This window comes from Acinonyx jubatus, chromosome F2 (assembly GCF_027475565.1).
Source record: "Acinonyx jubatus isolate Ajub_Pintada_27869175 chromosome F2, VMU_Ajub_asm_v1.0, whole genome shotgun sequence".
Classification (NCBI taxonomy): domain Eukaryota; kingdom Metazoa; phylum Chordata; class Mammalia; order Carnivora; family Felidae; genus Acinonyx; species Acinonyx jubatus.
This window is the reverse complement of record NC_069394.1, coordinates 43,354,523-43,379,276: the sequence shown is the minus strand read 5'-3', so window position 1 is coordinate 43,379,276 and position 24,754 is coordinate 43,354,523. Positions and strand designations below refer to the sequence as shown.

The following is a 24,754-nucleotide window of genomic DNA, read 5'->3' as shown; positions in this document are numbered from 1 at the left end:
AACTATGCATGCTACAAATCCTTCTGGAAAATGGGTGATTGGATTGACAAACTTTAAAGTTAAAACACATTATATAACCTTTCTATAGTCAAGTAAGGTAGCTGTTATTCCTAGATCCACTTTGCAGATGGCGATATGGGGGTTCAGAATGATCAAGTACATTGAAGTTGGTTACACAGAGCAAGAAATGAAGCTGGAATTCAAACTCAGGCCTCTTAATTTTAAGCCCTATGCTGCTTATAGTACATTCCCTGTAGCTTTCACCCAGACTGTGATGTATTTAGAAGGGTGTCTTCTGGCACATCCTTCAACTTGTATGTACTTAGCAAATTAATCATAAGAATGTAACAGACATAAAATAAACATCTTGGTGGAATGACTGGATGACCACCTACATCTTCCCTGCCCTTACTTACAACTCCCCTCCCCATCCCCTGCTTAACATTGGGAAATAAGGTTCACCTCCCTTCCTTCCTTCCTTCCTTCCTTCCTTCCTTCCTTCCTTCCTTCCTTCCTTCCTTCCTTCCTTCTTTCCTTCCCCTCTCTCTCCCTCTCTCTCTCTTGCAGTCTGCTTTTTACAGTTTGTATGGACAATGGTTTCATATACACTAGAGCTTCCTGGCGGAAGGAAGATCCACTCATCGATCCCTTGATTACACCACTCACTAAATATTAAGTGAGTTCTCACTCCTTCAAGTCCTTGTGTGAGGTACATAACTGGGCATCATAGAATGTTTATGCTAATGGATATAACAGTCTAATCTCTTTTGCTCTGTGTAACTGGAAAAGGTTTCAGAAGATCGAGGTTTGGAGAAAAATTAAGAAAATGAATCTCAGTTCAAATAATCAAAAAGTCCCCTATGAAGACGAAATGGAGCTGATTCTCATTCGGCTCTAAAATACAGTCAAGCATGAAACACATGTTTTCAAATACCAGCGCGGAATGAATGCCATAAATGCCAAAGACATGGTCAACCAGTACAGTGCCTATCTCTCTCCATCAGAGTAAATTAACTCAAGATTGCTTCTATTAAGCCTTACCTCTTCTTCCTGTCCCTCCCTCTGCTTGGAGGAAAATGCCTGCTGATGGCGCTTCCTGGCACAACAGCTACTCTGATATTTTCAGCGCATTTTGCCTTTTGGTGCTCCCTTAACTCAGTGACCTACCCGTGCTGGCCAGAGCTGCATTAACCAGGTCCCGCCCGCACAGGAGAAATTCCTTTCATTCATCAGCAGATAAGGAGTTTTGACAAGCCTCTCTGGGGAGCAAAAGGGGAACACATGCACACAAAAGATTGCCCTGTAACGCTGAGAAGCACAAAGTGAAGGAGCCAAAGAAAGACCGAAGGAAGCTTTGAGGCAGCCAGGGCAGACAGGGAGTCTGCTATCAGAATTAAATGCGATGTAGTCCAGAGCCCTCTCTCTGTCTCTACCTGCTTCTTCTCAATGTCACTATCGGCCCACAGTTTGATACAAAACAGATCCCCAGAAGTATTCCAGTAACTCCTCAGGACCACCAGGGCAAAAACAAAAACATTCAGGGCTTGACACTTACCAGGGCAGCCTGCCAAGCGTATCACATGTGAAAAGAGCTGCTCGGAGAGAATAATCTTGCTCATGTTCACAAGGCCGGGTGTTAAGTCTGTGAGAACCCAGGGCATTTTCCATCCAGGGCAACCTACAAGGGCTGGGAAAAGCACTTTTCTATGAACTGCCAGAAAGGGCAATTACACGTTTTATGGAAGTAAAGGCTGAAGGAGAACATGAAAGGTCAGTTGGGGGAATGGGGAGAATTAGTCTACCCTCTTGCCTTCGAGTCTGAGTACACTGAAATGACCCCACCTTGCAAGTATATTTCCACACGTTCTTTACGTGAATCTCTTCTGCAAACCTGGCCTTGAGGAATTCTGACACCCAGCCTAACAGTTTCATGATACATTTATTTTGATGTACCACACTCCAGTCAAGATAATAAGGTGGGCTTCTCCACTCTACAAAACTTTGATCCATTGGCCTAGCAAATATATCTAGAGCACGTACTACGGGCCAAGCATGTTCTAAGTGCTAGCACTAAATCAAGGAACAAAACCCATAATAAGGCCTCTCGCTTTTGAATCGTATCCTGTGATAGACTTTCACAGATACACAGTATATTAATTATGGCAGAGAATTTGGTAAATGAGAAATAGGAGGTTCAGTTAGCTAAAATTGATCTCACAACTCTTTGTTGAATACTTCCTATATGTGGTACAGTGTTTTTCAGGTGTCAGGCTGGGGATAAAGCAGGAACCAGATGTGCACCTCCAGTCCTCCCGTTTCTTTTATTCTAGTGGACTTCGCCCATCATTTAACTCTGCTCTCACATCCATTTCTGCTCTTCTGGGGGTAGGAGGGCAAAGGGAGAGAATCCTTGCATGTTATGTTTCTTAGGTCCCTTTGTCAAATGGCTTTTGACCTGCTCTCCCAAGAGCAGGCACTGGCTCAGCTTTGGAGGGCAGGAGGAAGTCAGCAGTCCTACTTCTTCCTTTCCTCTTAGGTGTCTTAGGCGATGGCTGCCTCGCCTGTGGACACCAGCTCTCCTCCCATTTTCCCTCCAGATCCTTTGGGTGGCGGTGACTTCTCGTTCTGAGTTGCTTCACTGTCTCCCTTTTAACTTCTCTGCTTTTTGATAACCTGTGTGATCAAATCCTTGCATGGAATTTCCTATCTTTGAAAGACCTAAACATTCTGTTCGTTTGTTTTCTTCATGGGACCCTAACTGGAAAAGAAAGTTTTGATCAGGATACGAAAAATGTGATTAGCAAAATAAAAGGGGAAGTGTGGATGTATACGAGATGGGATGTAGAAGAGAAAATACTGACTGTATTAATTTGCTAAGGCTGACACAACAAATACTACAGACCAGGGAGAAGGAACTACAGAAATTTATTTTCTTGCAATTCTGGAGGCCAAAAGTTCAAGATCAAAGTGTCTTCAGGTTTAAGGCCTTCTGTGGCCTCTCTCCTCGGCTTGCAGATGTCTGCTTTCTTCGTGTGTCCTTGTATGGTTGTTCTTCTGTATTCCTGCCCCTGGTTTCTCTTCTCAAAAGGATATCAGTCGGATTGAATTAGTACCCACCTTCATACCCTCACTGTAACGTAGTCACCTCTTTAAAGAATCTATCTTCCAAATACAGTCACAGTCTAAAGTACTGGGGCTTAGAGCTTCGACTTACAAATTTGGGGAGGAGACATAATTCATTCCATTACAGTGACCTAGTTGAAAGGTCAAGAAGGCCTGACTAGGAAAGGTGGCAACAAATAGAGTAGCGGGAAGGGCTCTGGCAACCACAGATGCATTTATTTGATTTTCACATATTTGACACACGTTAGTCAACACAATGTGCCATCCAGTAGATACGTAGACTTGAATAAGATGAAGGTTCTCGCCTGCCCTTGACATTGGATAGGAGAGACGGACAAACTGTGGAATAAAAATATAGCATGACTCGTCTCAGGCTACATCGAGTACAGGGAGTAGCTGGAGTATGGCGAACAGGAGCATCTCACTCCATTAAGAACACCAGGAATGGCTTCCTTGAAGTAGATGTCACCTAAGTTGAGTCTTCAAAAACCTAAAGTAGTAGGCAAGTGAAGGAAACATTGAGAGTAGGAAGAAAATTCCAGGCAGATACAAAAGCATGTTGTCTCGAGGTTAGACCCGTGAGTGAAAGGTAGCATAGCATTTTGATCCTTCCTGACATTGACAGGACAGGTCCTAGTATTTTTATAAGAACTGAGAATATTTCTCAATATTCATTGAAGTTGTACTCTTCATAGCTCTTTTAAAAAACATTTGTAGTTGGCCTCTCAGCCTTTGAGCTAATGTTTTGCTTTCTCGTGTTTGTTTGTTTGTTTGTTTGGTTTTAGTTTGTTTCTATCTCTGAGAGAAGGTCATGGCGCTCTTTCTTGACCATTGTCTCTCTGATTTTGGTTTGGCTTTCTCCCCTTTGGCATCTGTGATCCTGGGGACCCAGGATGGTGCAACTCTTGGGAAGCTGCGGGGAGTGTTTGTCAGAGCAAGGGGAGGAACAGGGCAGGCTTTTAAAATTCTGGTTTGTTGCCTTTTTTTTTTTTTTTTGCATCTACATTTTTAATGAGGATGTTCCTTCTTTAGCCATATCTCTGTGGCTATATCTACAGTATTGGGCACACATGGTTGGCCCCAAACCGATGTCAAGAATAAAATAAAAAAATAAAGCTTTTGTCGTGTTGCTCTTTTTCAGCTTTTTCAATAATCTCTTTCCTTACCGCCTCAGGGTGTCATCCGAGAAGGTTCAAAGTCATTCTTACATAGATTTCTGGCTTAAAGAAGAAACCGTTTGTACAATGACATTATTTAAGAAGGAGAGTAATTGAAAAATAATGTTTATAGCATTATAAAAAACTCTATGGGCATTTGAAGATTTTGCACTTAATCATACCTACCAGAGCCAAAAGGTTTACAGAGGTCCCCAAAAAGAGTCACTAAAACCTTTAGATGAGGTCTTTTTCTTAGGAAAAACTCTAGTAATTCGAAAGAGGTTTTCTGCATATACATTTCCTATTCAGAGCAAAAGGACATCTAAGTATTCATCAGTGCCTACTTACAATAGATTTAGGTAGAGATGCCTTCCTTTGTCATTGGGACTAAATTGCAGGTTGTTAACATGAAATAAGAATAATGTGCATCTTACCGACCATTAGGATTGAAAACACTGACTTGTGGATTTCCTGGTTTATTAGCTTGTTTTATATTTCCACTTCTGCAGAGGAAATAGATCCTACATTGTAACAAGAGAGCATTGAGTTAGATGTAAAGAGGAACTTTGTGTGTCAGGCTGATTAAACACTGGAGCAAATTAGCAGGGGAGCTTATGGAATCACCATCTGTAGAGATATTTTAAAAATAGAATTGACAATTTTCTTCTTTGGATGATTTAGGAAATGCCCCTACTGGCAAGAAGATGGACCAAATGGGCTCTTGAAATCCTTTTTGGTTTCCTGCTCCTAAGAGTCTTTCTCTACAGTTCTTGGAAGTATTTATTTCCTAAGTATAATGTAGAACAGAATGCCCATAGCAAAGGTGGTGCGTGCGTGTGTGTGTGTGTCCATGTCATTCGTAGGAAAGATGGGAAGGGAACACTGTGTTACTTTAAAAACACAATTTTCATTTCCTAACCAGTCATTTTTACCTACGTGAAATAAATGAGACTTCCTCAGACTTTCTAGAAGCTTGCCTCTTTCCTGACCATTCCCTCTCTTTTCTATGCCCACACTTCACATGTAGGCCTGATCTTGTGCCTACTCTCAGCTTCCACTTTTCCACTTATATCCTGTCTCTCCTGAGGCAACTTTATGCTCTTCTGAGCCTTCTGCTCTTGGATGATTTGAAAAATCTGTTTCCACAGCCATGAATCTTTCTCTGGGTTACAGACCTGCATTCCAACTATCTGCTAGATAAATCTACCTGAGACAACCTCTCAGTAAATCCACCTCAGCAGGTCCCAAACTGAAGAGATGGCAGAAGAGAAAAGGGTGCTTTCAGAAAAGGGTGCTTAATCTCCATCCACACTTCTACAGTTCCTCCCATGACCCTCTTCATCCCTAGCCCCGACTCTACCCTGGTCATTCTTCCTCCCGTGTTCTCCATCTGGAACTCTGCAACAATTCAGCCTCATCTTGCACAACAGCAGTCCCATGACTCGTGACCAAACAGCCAATGAAAATCATACCTGGCCATCTCCTCGGGCACCACACCATTCTCACAGCTCACTGCTCTTGTGAGCTCCCTCGCCTTTCTCAAGCTGCTCATTCCTCTTTGCCTCTAGTATTTCTTCTGTGTTCAGTCATCTTCCTACCCTGACTGGGGAATCCTACCTGTACAATGTGACACATGGTTCTAGTGTCAGCTCATCCTCTTAGGAAGTCATATTGAATCCTCCATGATGTGCACTAATCAACCTGTGTCCACAGATGCTCAGTACCTCCTTGATATGACTATGGAAAAGGTATATACCATAAAGGGTGGACCACTTCGAAACTGAGGCTCACTTGTCTACACCACATCCCAGATATGAGACCATGATGAGTGACTTAAATCTGTTTCCCTAAAAATGGGGCTAAAAAACCAATACTACCCCCACAGGAGTGACAATGAAAATACTCAGTTGGGAACTGGGGAGAATAAAGAGGTGAACATTTTGTACACTCGAAACTAATGTAACGCTTTGTGTCAACTGAACTCAAATAAAAAGAAGAAAAAACAGGCTAAAAAGAGAGGTGAATGGTCTCTGTATTCAAGCAGCTTATAGTCAAATAACTGTAATAATATATGCAATAATATCCAAATAACTGTAACAAGCTGTAAAAGTAACATCTTCTTCTTCATCAACATCATCATCACAACTAACCTTCACGTCCAGCACTTTCTAACCTGAATGAATCATTCAGTGGCTAGATGTTAATGAAAAAAACTCTTACAACAATTAGGGAAAGCAAGGTCATTTAGATTTGTTGACCTTTCTTCCTGCTAGGGCAGGATAATTCCCCATAGCATATTCTTAAATGTTTAACGAGTCTATTTAAATGACTGAATCTATTTGGTTCCTACAGCATCCCATAAAAGATTAACCTACAATGTATAAGCCAGAAGTTCCAGGAAATTTCTTTTTCTGAGATTTACTTTTCCTCCAATCATTTCACCAAACCCTCATATCTCATAATTTCATTATAAAAAAAGTGCTGTCATTGTGCAGTAATTATGCCCAGTATTTGTAGTTAATTATCTCGTTGCCTCTGAGTTTTCTTTTCCCCTTACAATGATGTACCACGTACATTTACTCCTTTATTCTTCTAAGACAATAATCCTAAGTAACCAAATCATAGTTATGTTGAATCTATTTGTATCTTCAAATTGTTTCCCATTTATTAGTTCTGTGGCGAACTCTCAAAACCTTAAATATCACTTTATTTGGTGTAATGATGATGGTAATAAAAACAATAAAACCAACAGGGAATAAAAGAAGAATATAAAAATAATGACGCCTTGCATCAATTCACAGAACACTTTTGGTACAAAAAATGTACGGAACACTTTTTACATCAATTGCGGTGGAATTTTATCTTACGTGGAGACTGGGCCTTCAAACCAACATGGAAGGTGAAGATTGTCTACAGTTAATTTACCCTTAAAAATCCCTTAGAAAGTGCCACATTCAATTTCAACATCCCATTTCTCACTAAGTCCAAAGATTTCTTTTTTTTCTTCTGCCATTGGAACAGATCGCTGTTTCTTTGGTTGAGCTCCAGATGAAGCAGTTGGCTTGCTTTTAGGCACCATGTTGCATGAAAAATAAGTATCTTTAAACACTAGAATCACACTCCTGCACCATCAGGTGCTCACATTATGAGAAGCAGCCGCAGGGAGACAGAAGTCTGAGCAGAGACAGCCTCTCTTGTCACTCTCCCCCTCAGGCCTGTGCTCAGGCAAGGGGAGGGCTGGGTGGATGGCCACGCTATTGCATACCTCTGTCTCTGCCTCTCTGTCTCTCTGCCTCTGATTCTTTTTCTTTCTTTTGTGAGCTCCGAGAGGCATAGAGCTGAATATATTTAAGTCAAAAAAGCCTCATGAGGGGCGCCTGGGTGGCTCAGTCGGTTAAGCGTCTGACTCTTGATTTCGGCTCAGGTCATAATGTCATGGTGCATGGGATTGACCCCCTCCCCCCCAACCCACCACCGCTGTCAGCGCAGAGCCTGCTTAGGATTCTCTTTCACCCTCTCCCTCCTTCCCTCCCCCACTCGCTCTGTCTCTAAATAAATAAATACACTTAAAAAAAAAGCACCGCATGATATGCTATCATTGTGCCCCCTTTGAGTATCTTAACAATCTGATGAGCTAGGTAGGGATTGTTATCTTATTTTCTCAAGGGAAACATATTAGAGTAGGACTGGTGAATTTAAAAGTAAAAATATAGGATGCTCAGTTAAACCTCAATACCAGAAAAACAGTCAGTAATCTTGTAGGATAAGTATGTTCCAGTCCATACTCAGGTCATACTTGTGTTCAAAAAAAAAAAAAAAAAAAAATATATATATATATCTATATCTATATATAGATATATATAGATATATATATATTTGTTGTTGTTGTTGTTTACCTGAAATTCAAATTTAACTGGACACCCTGCATTTTATCTAAAAATTCTAGCTCAGAAGTATTACTTGGCCTCAAAACATCTAGTTTCTAGACCTTTATATTAGCTCATGATGCTCCTCATTACATTTGAACATCTTATTTGTCTACATTTAAATGATTTTCAGGGAACGCCTGGGTGTCTCAGTCGGTTGAGTGTCCGACTTTGGCTCAGGTCATGACTTCATGGTTCGTGGGTTCGAGCCCTGCATCAGGCTCTGTGCTGATGGCTCAGAGCCTGGAGGCTGCTTCGGATTCTGTGTCTCCCTCTCTCTCTCTGCCCCTCCCCTGCTTGTGCTCTATCTCTCTCTCTCTCAAAAACAAACATAAAAAAAAAAAAAAGAATTGTTTAAATGATTTTCGATTCCTATTGAAATTACAATTTCGATTGACTGTAAGATTACTTAAAGAAAAACAAGCAACATACACAAATACATTTTCTTATTAAGACGGTCCATGAATTAAGACTCACATTTGAGCTGTATTAGTCCATTCTTGATAAGGAATGGAGTATCTCCTTGGGTTTTGCTTTCAAGATAAAACACCCCTTGGATTGGACTTTAGGGGATGATGCGAAACCCAGGGAAAAGCTGTGAGTATAGTAAAGGCCTTTGCTACTCGGATGGAATGGAAAATATTTAAGCCAAAAGAAAGAAAAAAGGTCACGTTCACATGTCTAATATATTGAGTTTGTACTCATTATGACATCATTAATAGCCGATTAGAAAACTCTCTTGGTATTCAGCCTTCTGACTCCATTTCATAATAATTGGTATTGATAGTATTTTATTGTGCTATGTAGTTTGCCAGCACCGAGCCCGATGGATTCGGATCCAGAATATAAGCAACGCCTTAACAAGGCAAGCACGATGTTATGTTATTTTTACCACGCTGTGTTACCTGGCAGGCAATTACAATTCTGGACTTTAACATTGTTTTCCAAGAATAACAATCATCTAATGTTTAGTTTGGCTGAAGCAGGGTTTGTGATTGCCCACCTGTTAGAAGAAAAATAAGACATTCCTGTAAACGGAAGATCTGAGGCAAATCACGAAACATTTTAAGAAAGGGGATAGCATGTTCTGTTGGCTACACTAGAAATTGCAAGAGGTAAGGGGAAGTGGATAATAGACAAAGGTCTGAGTACTACAGGTCTTTTGATTATCCTTAAAACACCCCCAAAATGCTATCATCCATGTGCGGGGGTAGGATTTAATTTCATTGGAATAGCTCTGGCACTGTGTCTTAAACTGGTGGTCAGATTCCCTGAAGAGGATTAGGGAAGCATCCCAAGGGGGTCATGTGGCCAGAACAGCTGACTTTAAAGCAGCTATTTAATCATGAAGCAAAAGCAGAGTAGTCTAGTGTTTATGAGCTTGTGCCCTGAAGCAAGCACACCTGGAATAATTATGAGTTCTGCTACTTACTAACTCTGTGATCCTGGGAAAAGTTTTTCTAAGCCTCAGTTTCCTCATCTGTGTAAGGGGAATAAAGATGCTTTCGGGGTTGTTTTGAAGGAATTAATGGAACTAAAAGAGTAAAGTGCTTATTGTATAATAATCACTAATAAATGAAGCTGTTATTATTAACTATAAAGAATGTGAAGAGAATAAGACTTTTTCGTTCGCTTGTTTCTTACATCTATTCACCAGACATTTAGTGAGTGTTGGGTGAAACTATTTTAGGTGCTGGAGAATAAGACCTTTCAACCCCAGGCTGGGCACTTACTTTCCCACATCCCTCACCCCAATTTGCTACTTCCATACCAAGAGGGAGAAGGATACATAAGATTACAAAGTAAGTGATAGTATGAAATAACATTCCTTGTGCCCATAACTATATACCTCATCTTACATTATTTAATACATATAATGTCTGTGTGGGATAAGTGTCGTATTGCCTTGTGATAGGTGAGGGAACTGAGGCAGATAGAGTTTTAAATTTTTTAAAATATTTATTTATTTTGAGAGAAAGAGAGAGAGACAGACAGTGAGCGGGGTAAGGACAGAGAGATACAGAATACCAAGCAGGTTCCACGTTCTGAGCTGTCAGCACAGAGCCCAACGCAGGGCCCAAACTCACGAACTGCAAGATCATGGCCTGAGCCAAAGTCAGATGCTTAACGGACTGAGCTACCCAGGTGCCCAACAGATAGAGTTTTAATAGCATTATCGAAGTTCGTGCACGGCAGAGCTGGAGTTTGGACCTAAGTCTGCATGACTGCAAAGTACATTACCTCAGCTACTTACAGTCGGGAGAAAATGCCTGAGAGCCTCTAAAGAGATGATTCACCATCCTGATGTGACCAAAAAAAAAAAAAAAAAAAAAAAAAAAAAAAAAAAAAAAAAAGGAAAGGCCAGAACTTTCATCATTTCTATGGTCACTAAAAATTATCTTATCTTGCATTCGGTATAAAAACTGAAAGCTAATTCTTATATCAAAGTGACCTTGTATTAATTCCCTAGTTCTCTTCCATGAGTGTGCATTCATTAACATTTCTGTAACTAGTCCCTCTTATTGCTGATGTGATCAAAATCAAACGGTTAATGAACTAAACCACCCTTGCTAAAAATAATCTCTGCAAAGACCACATGTGGTAATTCTAATGAGCTATTTTACAGTAAATGTACTTACGAAGAGCGTGAAGGAAACAAAGAAACAGAGTTCTTGAAGTCAAATTAAAAACCAGCATTCAGTATTAAAAAAGTTAATCTGGGGCCACCAGACTACATTTTAATTCTATGCTATTTTTTGACCAAACATGGCGTAGCCATTTATCGGTAAATAGCCATTCTTAAACACCTACACAGCAATTAAATTTGAACTTCTCTAAAGAGAAACTGAGTCACCAGCTAAGTAGCCATTTCTTGAATCTTCGAAAGGCAATTCTAAAAAATCAATACTAAAAGCCCAAAACCCTGTTTCCCTGCCTGTTTCTGAAGACTTCAAATGGGGATTATTCATTTCCCCACTTGTTAACTTGGAAATACCTGAGGTATCTGTCATTTTGAAGTACTCCAGTATTTATACACAACGTTTTCAAAATTACAATCATAAACCTGTACTTTAATGGGGAAATATAACACACCGTGTTTAAATGTAAAATGGAACATATGAGACTCCAAATGAAACAAGAAATCTTTCAGCTCAGGAGAAATCTGTGTTCAGGTCAGTCACAGCCTGGATCTTACAATTAGTCCTTCTTGGGGTGGGTGGTGGTGGGGGGCAGAGACAGCATTTGTGAAGACATCGGACATATTGCTAAAGACAAACTTAGAGGAGTGGCTGTCAATATACTTCTCTAAATATTATAAGCAATGAAGAAGTGGGAGATTTACATGTTCACATTATCCCCACTAAGGCATATTATCAAGTTAGCTAAATGCCTTTCCCGGTGCCCCCGCACCCAAAACGAAACATCAATTATACACTCAACAAAATAGAAGAGAGCGAGGAAAGCCATTCACTTGCCACAATAATGATGAGATCAACGTGAAGGGGACATTCGTGTCAATGAAGAAGCTTTCAGTTGATAACAGGCCGGTAGGTGGTCATATTTTAACCCTCGCCTCTCTCTCGGTCATTCTTGTCACTGTCACACACAGCCATTCTGTCCTCTGTCTTGTGAATTATTCTCACACAACGTCTCTCCCCTCATCCTCAAATGCCCACTTACCACCCTCATCAACATGCCATGACCTCATACCTTTTTTTCCTTTTTTATTGTCTCGCTCCCCATCTGTTTTCACTGTTCCTAGTCCACACACTCCCCACTGCTTGAATGCTCTAGAACCTTTGGGAAGCATCTACATTTTTCCTTCACTCTCTGGTTATGTGCTCGACACGCCACAGAATTGGTGGACGGCCTCTTAAAAGCTGTTGGTAGCACTTTCAACAACAGCCAAACTATGGGAAGAGCCTAAATGTCCATCAACTAACAAATGGATAAAGAAGATGTGGTTTATATATACAATGGAATACTACTTGGCAATGAGAAAGAATGAAATCTTGCCATTTGCAGCTACGTGGATGGAACTGGAGGGTATTATGCTGAGTGAAATAAGCCAGGTGGAGAAAGGCAGATACTATATGTTTTCACTCATATGTGGATCTTGAGAAACTTAACAGAAGACCATGGGGGAGGGGAAAGGGAAAAAAAAGATACAGAGAGAGGGAGGGAGGCAAACCACAAGAGACTCTTTAGGACTGAGAACAAACCAAGGGTAGATGGGGGGGGTGTGGAGGAGAGGGAAAGTTGGTGATGGGCAGGGAGGAGGGCACTTGTTGGGATGAGAACTGGGGGTTGTATGGAAGCCAATTTGACAATAAATTATATTAAAAAAAATAAGCTGTTGGTAGTCTTGAAGAAGGGGAATAGCAGCATGAGACACGGTGTCTAAAGACGCTCAGAACACCAAAATGCCCTCTGTACACGAGACAGGTGTTCTTCCCTCGCAGAACCAGATCGGATGGGTGGGTTTCTGTTCAGAACACTGTGTTAGATGGCGACGGGCATGGGGCCTTCCTATTGACGTGGTACCACGAGCAGGTCCACTCCCTTCTCTATGCCTCAGTGTCTTCAACAATGAAATAATGCAATGCAATGCAATGCAATGAAGGTCTGGGCCTTCTGAAGCAGAAGGACAAGGTGCTAAAAAAAAAAAAAAGGAAAAGAAACTAAGTGGGGACGATTAGATCTGCCTCAAGCAGGACATGCCCTATTATGAAGGAACCGTATGTGTGAGGAGTAACTATTTTTAGCTCTGGTTTGGGCAGACAATTTGCATCACATGTCCCCGTACCTAGGTTAACTTTGTGTGTTTTACCTAATTCCTCTTTTCTAGTGAGCGGTTTACCAATGCCAGGGGCTTAAATCTCAGCCAATTTCAAAATGAGAGGATGATGATGATCGAGCAATGCTCTGGGAACTGGCTAATGTTCTGAAGTTGACTAAACAGGCAAAAAACTGTATTGCCTTCTTCAGCAACCCAGATGGAATGCAGAGGCTGACCACAGTGACTGGCCATCCATGAGGAAGGAGGAGAGAAAGGGAAGGGGAGGGGAAGCAGGGAGCAGAAGATCCAAGAAAGAGAAAACAAAATAAAGTACATTACCCTAAAAATGTTAAAATATCAAAGGAAACTATTTAGGAAGAAACACATGAAACAGCTCTCATGCATCAGCCACACAGTTGGTAGCATCTCTTACTTGGGGCTTAGCCAGTGGGTGTTACTGTGTGCAATTACTTTAGAATTCTCAGTATTGTTTAGCATTGACCAATAGCTTCTGGGAAGGCTTAGAACACTTCAGGAATCTTCTAAGGAGGCCGCATTTAGGAATACGTTAATCCACCTGAAGGTAAAGAAAACCAACAGAGAATGAACTGAATTTTGGAGATTAGTAAATATACATTAAAATGAATATCAAGTGATAGCAGCATAGCTTCAAAGAAGATGCCGTTTTGAATTGAGAAAAAAGTTAACTTGATCAATGTCTGGAAGGGCATGTTATCTAACCGTATATTATCATTTGGTTGAGTTTCACTGGCAAGCAGAGAAATTTCCCCCTTCCTCCTTGGGAAGTGCTGCTGTGGAGAGAAGAATTTTCAAGTCGGTCTTTAATAAGGATCATCAGTGTGCAATTTACTACTCCCAATCAATGGTTTCTAGCAAGGTCATAACAAAGGAATGTCTTCTGGGGGCGGGGGGGGGGGGCAGCACATAGTATTCCTAACTGAAGGATCATCACACAGAGAAATTTCTTTCTTTGTGCTGGAGTGCAGAAATACACCAGTACTTGAATTTTCAGAGTGATTCAGAGAGGACAGGAACTTTTGAAATGAAAGCCAATTTATAGGATTAAAAAAAGCATTTTTCTTGGGGCGCCTCGGTGGTTCATTTGGTTAAGCATCCAACTTTGGCACAGGTCATGATCTCATGGTTCGTGGGTTTGAGCCCCGCGTCGGGCTCTGTGCTGATATCGCGGAGCCTGGAGCCTGCTTCAGATTGTGTCTCCCTCTCTCTCTGCCCCTTCCCCTGCTCGTGCTCTGTTTCTCTGTGTCTCAAAAATAAATAAACATAAAAAAAATGAAAAGAAAATATTTTTCTTATCTTTAAAAAAGGCAACCCCAGGTGATTTGTGTCCATGTTGAGGCAGAATTTCACAGCTACAGATTAATGCCTTGGTTGGTTTTTCATTGACTTTTGTTTAGCCAAGTGGACCTCAAAATGTTCTTGATTGTGCACATCTTCAATGAGGTCAAAAGATTTGTAAGCCACATTTATCACTTGTAGGCCACATCTATTACTCTCTCTCAAAAACATTTTTAAAAATACAAATATTTACGTACACATACATATACTTAAACAGATCTATATACTGAAAAGTGAAATCATTTTGAAGAATAGTGTGCCTCAATGTATCCTCAATGGACTTACAAAATATTATAGTAATGTGTCAAAAGTAGATTAGATAATTATCTCCTATGCTGTATATATAAACAATGATATTGGATTATAATACATCCCGAATGGATTTACAGAAATCCTTGGTTTTGTGGCTAAGAGTTGTTCATTAGCCATACATTGATTGTAACCAATTTCACGGCTTAAAGTACGAATTCATTGTATTGAATGACATCATAATGCAACGAAAGCCCAGAATCTGGAGTTAGAAGCTCTAACTAGAAACACCAATAACTGGTTCTGCACACTCTTAATAGTTTTGAGCCTTAGGGTTTTTTTTTATTATTATTAATAACTGGGGATACTCACTTTGTAGGTTAATTGTAAGATTAAATGAAGAAAAACACATTAAAAGTATTTACATAACATGAACACACTGAGAAAATAACTATTTAAATTACTAGCAATAAGCAATTATTTTATTTAAGAATAGTAGTCCAAAGAATGTCTCTCCCTCCCACCCTGTTGCAAAAATGCTTCGTATTGATGTCAAAATCTTTGCAAAGAGAATAAAGAATCTAAGGAAAATTTCAAGTAACTGTTATTTAATACATTTTTAAATTAGTTAAGATGGTAAAGTGTTTTAAATTTATTTTTCTCTCCAAAAAAAGAGAAAAGAACATATTTTAAAAAAGCATGTAAACACCTTTCCCTGAAAAGGACCATAAAATGGAAAGGAAGTAGCCTAATCACATACATTAATTATTATTTTGAAAGACAGTACAACCAAACATAGAGCTTCTCAAAGTTTCAAACAGTCTTGGTCACTTTGATGTTCTGAGGCTTCCTGATCATAAGAGAATAGGAGTACCAAAGTGGAGTTACCAACTTCACAGTATATTTTAGCTATTTGTATTCAGCCAAGTAATACTTCAAAAAAATACCAGCAACTTTGTGTACACATCCCAACAGCACCCCTTCCTGACCAAGAGGTACAGGGTAAATGATTCCCCCGCCCTCTTCCAGCAATCTCCCTACCCTGCAGTAACCCAGCATAAAGCACAGTATTTTCATGACCTAGCAGCCAGATTGGAGCATGGAATATGTATTGGGTAGTTGCAAATCTCCTTGGAATGAATTGCTACCCATAGTCTTGTCCAGCAAGAATCATGTAGGGTCAGTGGAAAAATGCAGTGTCTGTGAGAAGCATCTTAGATGCACCTCTATTTTTACCAGCCTCTGCAAGGATGAATAAATTTGTTTTATTTCAAAGAAAGTGAGCACAGAGTCACTTCTCTCATATATATTTTAAAGGGAAGAATAAACTAAGCCAGCCTGAGCATTTCCTTCCATACACAGATGAAACGACTTCCACATGGCTTTTAATTACGTTCCTCCAAACTAATATTCTTTGAACAAGTAATGTTCTCTCTATGGAGTTACTCCTGTAAGTTGGCACTGGAAGTGGGGGGGGGGGGGCGGGAAGGACTGTAAACAGTAATATTCACATCCATTCTGAACAACTACAATGCCAAGAAATGCTCTGAATATTTCCATGGACCTCCCACATTCTCGATAGGATGTTTTCTGTGCATGGTGATCCACAAATATTATCATTCCATGACAATGCAGTTTCATCAAGGTACGTCTCAATCCATGGGATACGAGTCCCACACAACAGACGGCGAATTTGGCGCAGCCCGGCGCACGCTGCGTGTGTTACTTACTGGTTATATTGCAGTGGTCACACTGAGTCCCGTATGGCGCCGTATTAACGAATGGCATGCAAGCACCTTCTGTTGAAACATCTGCGACAGGGAAATTTCAGGCATTTTTCCAGATAATTTTTGTGCTCTGGACCAAATTTTCATTAGGACTATAAAACCTGGCAAGCAGTATTGTTGTGTATGATTTTTTAATAAACTGGGACATGCCTTTGTTACAAGAGTGAGGAAAAGGGCTCTTCAGAGACTCTTTTCTATTATAAAAAGTTCAGAAAACATATGACAGCTCACAAAATAACATCTCCCAACTTTTTTTTTTTTTTTTAAGTGCAAGGTTCCAGGCTTTCGTAGACATATAAATAAAATTCACAGTTTTGGATGCAGAGAGCAAAAATGCAGATTTTCACAACTTGTAGTAAATTATTTCAATGGTGGCTTTCCTTAAACATGTGTTTGTTAGGAATGCACACAACCGACAGAGATGTTTCTTATGTATTTAATTTTTGATGCTTGCTGCCAAAACCAATCTGTGCAAGAGGTTTTACTTGTTTGAAGAGACACCGTGTTTCAGAATTAGAAAAAAAGTCAAGTGTTTGGGCACATGCCTTTTTGTACCCATAAACAATGTGAACTTAACAACTAGCATTGTTCTTTTTATTTTCACCAGTTCAAACATGGGTGTTTCCATTTCTTTCTTCACTGCCAATAACCACCTTACTACTACAGTAATGGAGGCTAGAAAAACTCCCTTTTGTAATTCTTTAATTCCCCGTGCCCTGCTACAAACACTAATGCAAAACAAACATGCTTGGCAGTAAATATGTGCATTATCATTATGTAAATAGGCATGTTATCATTATCCTTTGATGATGCTGTTCTTTGTAAAGCCTTTTTTTTCTTTCTAAATATATTATCCAATTTAAGTTATAATGCATATTATACCACTGGGGCTATATAAACACTCTAGATCAAGGAGAATGAGTAGACGGTCTATAATACAACAAAATGTTTACCACCTATGCATATGGTGTGTGATGCAAACAAACAGACCAGTGCTGTTGCACATTACACAATCCTACCCCAGCCGCGCACGGAAACCTCTGAGATTAATATCCGTCTTGCTGTTCAAATTGAGTAGCACATTATGACATTTTATATTGACAACATTATAAGCTGAGATGATACATTTTAAACTTGATGAGATGAATGATCTAGTACCAGCAGAAAACACGCTGCATATCTGAACCTTATATGAACTAGGAGCGACTCATGTCACAGTCTGTTTGGAAATGTTACAGTGTTTGCATAAATCCATTGCTTATGCATAAGCACCAGGGAACTGGGATCCTGAGGCAGGCAGTAAGCTGTAAAGTTCTCGTGGCACTTGATAAGCATGCAAGATGCATCTCACATTCTCCTTGGTGAATTGCAAATGTTTGGGTAAGAAAGAGCAGATAGCTGCATATTGTAGGAAACCATCAGGGCTGATTTCTTCAGTAGGGGTTGGAAGGGAGCTAGAGAGGCTGGGCATAGGGAAAGGAAGGACTGAGTACCCCTTCCAATTTACCTAGGCCCCTCAAAACATGCAAAACCCACCTGAGGACGTAGATTTTTGGTCCTAATTGTCCTCACATTCTGTAGTTGTCAAAATTGTTGGGCATAAATATCAACTATTTGAGTTCACTATAAAGATACAGGGATGCTGTTTAATTAAAGTGTGAATGATGGTGCTCCTCGGCTTCCATTATTTTCTCTTTTCTAGAGCAAGTAAGCTGTTAACTCTGGAACAAGACAGTTACATTTATTCCTTGTTTAAAATGTGTTGTCAATATATTTTTTTTTCTTTGGAGTCTCCTAAAGGAGTTTGCTACTTGACACATAGTTAAACTGATAAGAGTTCAAACAGCTTAAAGACTCCATTTCCGTAAATTTAAAACTCATTAGCATTAGCATCTGATTTACAGAGCTTCAGAACACACAGATTAGGCCACGTGTTCCGTGTGCCCACCTCACCCCTCACTAAGCACTCGCTCTGGGTAAAGCCCTTTCCCCTTTTAAATATGTTATCCAGTCTTAGGGCCCGTGCACTGTGTACCACTGGGGCTGCAGACAAACCTGAAACGCTTTGAGGGATTTCAGGTATTACACCACACACACCAAGCTTTCTTTTTCAACCCGGGAAAGGACCGTGTCTATTCTAGCATAAGATTAGTGGTGGATAGATATAATTTGAGAGGTGGGGGCTGGGGGGGGCAGATATTGCGTGAACTGACGCCTTGTGCTGGACGTAGTGTCTTGCTAAATCTTCGCTGGGAGAACGAGTCTTTCCCTCCCCCCACCACCCCGACCCGAAACTCCCTCTATCCCACTTTACCTGGGTTAATCTGCTAGGGCTATCATAACAAAATCCCATAGTCCAGGTGGCTTAAACAACAGATTTTTTTTTTTTTTCTCACAGTCTGAAAGCTATAAATCCAAGGTCAGATACCATCGGGGTTGGTTTCTGGTGAAGCCTCTGCTCCTGGCTTGCAGATGGCCTTTATGATAATGATGATGATGATTATTAATTATTATTTCAATTCAAGTTAGTTTACATACTGTGTAGTCTTGGCTTGAGGAGTAGAACCCAGTGATTCATCACTTACATATGACATCCAGTGCTCATCCCAACAAGTACCCTCCTTACCCAACCGTTTAGCCCATCTCCTCACCTTCTTCCCCTCCAGCAATCCTCAGTTTGTTCTCTGAATTTAAGAGTCTCTTAAGGTTTGCCTCCTTCTCTGTTTTTATCTTATATCTCTTTCCCTTCCCCTATGTTCACCTGTTGTGTTCCTTAAATTCCACGTACGAGTGAAATCATATAATATCAGATATCATTTGATATCACATGGCCTTCTTTGTGCTGTGTCCTCCACATATGGCCCTTTCTCTGTGCATGTGCAGAGACAAGGGAGATCTCTGGTGTGTTTCCTTTTCTTATAGGAACACTGGTCCTATCGGATTAGGGTCTACCCTATGACCACATTTAACCTGAATTACCTGTCTGATGGCCCTGTGTCCACACAGTCATATTAGGGGTTATCGTTTCAGTCTGAAGGCCACAATTTAGTCCTCAGCACTAGACATCAATCAGGTCACAGCTAAGATCTGCTTTCCTCCTGGGAGTGCCCCCAAGCCCTAAAGTTTAGGTCAGGTGGCAGTTTCAAATAAAGCCAGAGGTTCAGTAACATCTTGCACGTCGCAGCAGCAAACCTGATATTGTCCACCCTGTGACCACGGGGCCTAGTTAAGAAGCTGGAAAATGTGCCTGTGAGATTATCCCAGAGAAGGTGCTTCCTGAGTCAGACATGTGTGAATCGAGGCCCCAGGCCAATGTGATTGGGTGAGACTGCCCCCCTTTGAAAGTGCACCCATTTTTTACCTTTGTGAAAATATAAACCAAGAACTGGAAGACTTAAAATTAGGGAGTGAGAATCCACAGAAAGTGGAGTTACACCAGTTGACAAAACACCAGCTCGGCATTGGGGGCTTATAGTCCTGACCGGGTTGGTGGAGAAGAGACATAGCGTCTGCCCGCTTAGGGGTCAACACAGCTCAGACAGGGAGCAGAGTCAGAGCCGTGTCTGGAAGCTGCCAGCCACTTACCTACACACTATTCAAGATCCACCAAGGCAGTCGCATCTCACTTCACTCCTTCCTTGGAAGGGTGGATGGGAGTCTGCCATCTGCCAGGGAGTTCATAAACTTGAATGTGTAACAGTGTACCCACTGCCATTACTTTTAGTTTTAGAAATTCGATCTGGCTTCTGACAAGCCTTTTGGGGAAGGTGGTAATCACTCAACCTACCTGGGCTTCTCCACAGGGCCTCTCTGACAAGGCCTTGCTGCCTCTTCCCCATCTCTTGGGATTGACCATGGTTGAGACTGTGTTCATATTGAACCAGCATTGGTGACCCGATAGAGCTTTGTCCAGATTCGTTAAATTACAAAGGAGAAAATCTCTGTACAATGGCGACAGGTAGGGCAGTGGTTCTCTCCCCTAGGGGACATTTGGCAATGTGTGAGGGATTTTTTTTTTTTAACTTTGTTGTTGTTGTTGTTTTGTTTATTTATTTATTTTTGAGAGACAGAGAGCTAGCACAAGCGAGGGAAGGGCAGAGAGACAGGGAGACACAGAATCTGAAGCAGGCTCCAGGCTCTGAGCTGCCAGCACAGAGCCTGATACTGGGCTAGAACTCATGAACCGTGAGATCATGACCAGAGCTAAAACCCAGAGCTAGATGTTTAACCAACTGAGCTACCCAGGTGCCCGAGGAAATTTTTGTTTGACCTGACCTTGGGTGCAGAGCAAGGATGGTGACACTTGCATGTAGTAGGTAGAGATTAGGGAGGCCACTAAACATCCTACCAAGCATGGGAGAGCCCCTCATGACAAAGGATTATCTGCCTCTCAAATGTCATTAGTACCAAGATTAGAAACCCTGATAGAGAGGTTAAGAAAAAGGGGTTTGGATTAAAACCGTCACTTGGTTAATTCCCTTAACCTGCAACCAAGGTTAAGTTCACTCACCTGTCAAATGAGTATAAAATACTCATTTCTTAGTTCTAAGGATTAACAGATAATATATCAAAATATTATTGTTAGTTTAGCATAAACCAGGTGCTGAATAAATTCTGAAATGCTTCGTGCAGTGACACAGACTCAGAAATCATCCAATAAATGGCAGGAACTACTACTGTTAATAGATTTCTAAATAAATAACAAACTGTTGCAAATATATAGTATTCAGACTAGATTAGGGATCAGTGTGTGTCAGAGGAGCCGAATGGGTGGGTATGATAGACTGGAAAATTATTTGTGATTGCCCCATTATTTCTGACAAATGAAACCATTCTATGATGTGATGTGTGCAAAAAAAGGAACTCGAATCACCAGGCAAGAAAATTCCAGTGACATCTCTTGAGAGATCAGAGGGTTTTGGGGACAAGGGAGAAGCCTTAAAAGGACTGAGGAGGGCTCAGGGGACACAAAAAAGAGAGGGGAGGGGCTGAGAAGACAGGGGAGCTGGCTAGGAATGGACAGGGATTGAGAAGCCCTAATGAAAGGAGGAGTCCCAGAAAGCCTGTCAGGTAGAAATGCAAAGGTAAGGTAGACTGAAAGAGGCTGGGTTGGAATTCTCAATCCAGATTTTGCCTATGGACCTGGTATAAGGATCCGGCCTTCCCAACTCAGAAAGAACTCACTTTCCTTTTACGAAAACACTTGGAACACAACAAGGATCCACTGTAGTTGCTCTAATCTGTCCAAAAGTTTTCCTCCGTGTCCGGAAACTCTCCTCGGCCGTTCACCTTTTCAACTACCTCCCTGAAGAAGGCAGCCCACCTCTGGGGCTGTTGAAAGAGCGAAAGTAATTGTTCCCAACAGAGGTCTTGGCTGAACATGAGCTGGATGTGGGGCACAGGTCTACTGATGTCTACAGGTCCCTGTGTGTTGAGTTGTATCCAACACGAATCAAATCCGAGAGGGAATTGTAATTGTTTTTAAAACACCAAACATGAGAACAGCTGAACTTCTTGGGGGGGAGAAATCACTGGGTAATTGAGGTTAGTAGGGAGATTACTGAAAAGCTGGAAAGTTCTTGATGTTAATTTTCTAATCAGTAACAATCATAAAACGACTAACTTTTTAAGAGACATCACGTATCCATTTACACCAATTTCACGTTAAGAAAGAAATTATCTTCTCAGAGGGTTATTTTCTTTTTTCTGAACTCAAAACAGAGAAAAGTTCAGCGCCCCCGCGCCCCGGAACGGACGGGGCTCTCCCAGAACTGGGGGCCTTGAGAGGAAGCAGAGCTCAATTCCAAATCCACATCGGTCACGCGGCGCCTGCATTTCCCCCAATTCCTTTCAAGTTGAACACACTTTTCAAGAAAGGGGAAAAAAATACAAATGCTGGAGAAGCCTTTTATAAACAAGCCATTTAAACTTCAGAGACAATTAGCCCCCCTGCCCGTTTTTAATTTCTGGGTTTCGGAGCCTCGGCTTTCCTGATAATTTACTTTTCAAATTCTCAGGCCCGTGGGGCTGGCCAGGCTGAGCTCTGACTTCACATGTGCGGCCGCTGGGAGATGGCAAGTGGCCGTGGTCAGTTTGACGAAGTATACATAAGCTTTCGGCACCGCGTATCTGCAGTATCATGGACGGTCAAGGAGGCGCCTGTTATAAAAATACACAGTGAAACACAACTGAAGGACTGTGCTTTCTCAAAGACGAGAGTAATGCATTCCTTCTGTTTAGGCTCATTTTCCAGCCTTTCACATTCTTTGTGAACAAGAGTTATAAAACAACCCTGATGCAGGCCAATTATTTTTACTTTGAAGGCCATTAATCAAGATTGACTAAGAAAATGAAGACAGCTAAGCAAAATTTCATATGTGAGTGGAGTGAGATTAAAATAAAACCAGATGGGATGGACAGAGACACTAAGCATTTTTTTTTTTTTTTAATTTTTGGACTCATGTAATAAATGTCTTTTACAAATTACAGCACTCTTATTTTCTTACAGTAAATCAAATCAGGCCATAATGTACAAGTGGTCTCATTGCTGAAATGTCAAAAATAGAACCTGCCTTGTTCTTGTAGAGTAATTCCTCAAATCTAAACCAGCAGTGCGGGCTAACAGTCTATAAACCATTTACCTGTGTGCAATCAGAAATGTACCTGATGGATGGATTTCTCATGGCCACAGAGCACACCATACAGTGAACTCACAGAAATCTCACCCCAAAATGATTCAAGCTTTTGGATCAGAATTATCAAGTAGGCCAGTACCTTGTAAGTTAAGAAAAGGGGAGTTCGAGACTTGTTCAATACGCAGATTCTCTGTCATACAAATTACTGGGAAGGTCACAAGCTCCACCCATTTGGAGACTTAAGAATAAATTTTTTTCTAGATCTTCAGGATCTGAAACTGCCAGTAGGTTCATTAGTTTTTCACACGAATACATATTCTATAAGCAAAAGAGTAAAATGTGGATGTTAAAAAATAAAATGAGGGGCGCCTGGGTGGCTCAGTCGGTTAAGTGTCCGACTTCGGCTCAGGTCATGATCTCGCAGTTTGTGAGTTCGAGCCCCACGTTGGGCTCTGTGCTGACAGCTCAGAGCCTGGAGTCTGCTTCGGATTCTATCTCCCCCTCTCTCTCACACCCTCCCCTGCTCACACTCTTGTCTCTCTCTCTCTCTCTCTCTCTCTCTCTCTCTCAAAAACAGATAAACATTAAAAAAATGTTTTAAATAAAAGGAAATTTTTTTCTCTCTAATGTTGCATGGATAGCAAGGTTCTATCGGCCTACTTCATACAACAGCAGTATCTTCCTGCAGTGGGAACATGACTGAAAATAACCAGCTGTTACAGGATCGCTTTCAAAACACACACCATAATCCCGAAGAATTCTTCCCCATTTAGCACTGTCAGGTTAAAAAGTCTGCTTAGGAAATGAGACTAAACTTTCTTTTCATAACACTCAATGAACCATCTCCACCATGTATTTAGAGAGGACATACGCATTTCTTAAAGCAGATTCAAAATAATCTGCAAAGAAAATGAAGTAGATTTTCAACCATGGTAAATTTTCTTAACTCCTCTGATGCTTCCTTTTCAAGATGAAAAAGGCAATTTTGGGTTTTAAAAAGCATATTTTTTGCAAAATTCTTTTCTTGGGAAGACAACTCAACCCTGAGAATGAGAAGGACAACTGCCATTCATTTCTCCTCCACAAATCTCTAAACAAATCAGGAAATATTGGTCCAAAATTCCTCACTAAACAACACAACTCCCTTCACACAGTTGTATTTTATTTAACGTAATGGATGTGATCCTCAAAAGTTACATGAACGTTCCATTTCTGTAAGTGGGCTCAACCTTTAATTGCTTCCCATTTAAAGCCTGCTGGTGAATTCTGTAAATAAGGTTTCTTACTGATATATGGATGCTAACATAAAAGAATATTAGTGAAATAATTAAATTGGCACAAATTTCTGAAAGCTCAGAGCATTTTTAAAGTTCAGATTTTTATGTGGATTTCTTGATCAATGATCTGGCAACCAGACTGACTCTACACAATATGTTTCTTTGTAGAGCAGGAATACAGGACTTTCCACATAGTATATCTCTAACTCATGTAAAATATTATGGTGAAAATTTCCTGTTTTGATCTCAGATTGTTGTCAAATATATCTACTTCTCCTCTCTTGATGTCCAGAGGTCTATCCATTGCAATCCCATCCTCCAAGCCTAAACCTTAAAATACCTTAAATTTTAACACCCTACAGTCCTCTTTAACATCTCAAACACCCCTGCTGCTTGCCCTCACCTGTCTGCCAGCCACCATGAGCTACTTGTCAATGTCAGTC

At 40.8% G+C, this 24,754-nt stretch overlaps 1 long non-coding RNA gene across 1 annotated transcript in view; it reads right to left on the bottom strand.

Moving 5' to 3' along the window:
- The window catches only part of LOC113600658 (uncharacterized), a 155,003-nt gene extending 131,440 nt beyond the window's left edge, over positions 1–23,563 (bottom strand). Inside the window, exon 1 of the long non-coding RNA XR_003421764.2 lies at positions 20,187–23,563. This is a non-coding gene — a long non-coding RNA (uncharacterized LOC113600658). The remainder of the gene's footprint in view (positions 1–20,186) is intronic.
- Positions 23,564–24,754: the final 1,191 nt, after the last annotated feature.